Here is a 299-nt window from a genome sequence, read left to right on the forward strand (position 1 = left end):
ATGCCATTTCACCAGTTCACACTGATGTTACGAGGTGGGTCAAAAAATCGAATATTTTTTATTTCGCTTTGTACTCTGAAAAATAGGTTCTTATACACCTCTACGAAAATCTSTCCAAATATGTGCTCTCAATGGAAACGGGAATGTCCTCCGGCTTACAGTTTTCTATTTTGTTTTTATTATCAGATAGAAAAAATAATAACTTGCTTGCAACTACATACTTTAAACAATACTTCTTTTATAGATTGTAAATTGAATGCTCTAGAAAATAGTCTTTAACAATTTTTTCATAAAGCTTA

General features: G+C 30.5%; 2 protein-coding genes across 6 annotated transcripts in view; one reads left to right on the forward strand and one right to left on the reverse strand.

The window, feature by feature from the left end:
- LOC108968885 overlaps positions 1-299 on the forward strand; it is a 15,585-nt gene that overhangs the window by 4,210 nt on the left and 11,076 nt on the right. The window lies entirely within an intron of this gene.
- The window catches only part of LOC108968884 (BTB/POZ domain-containing protein 6-A), a 7,980-nt gene that overhangs the window by 2,749 nt on the left and 4,932 nt on the right, over positions 1-299 (reverse strand). The window lies entirely within an intron of this gene.

The sequence above is a fragment of the Bactrocera latifrons genome, unplaced genomic scaffold (assembly GCF_001853355.1).
Source record: "Bactrocera latifrons isolate USDA-ARS-PBARC rearing strain unplaced genomic scaffold, ASM185335v1 scaffold_230, whole genome shotgun sequence".
Taxonomy (NCBI): Eukaryota; Metazoa; Arthropoda; class Insecta; order Diptera; family Tephritidae; genus Bactrocera; species Bactrocera latifrons.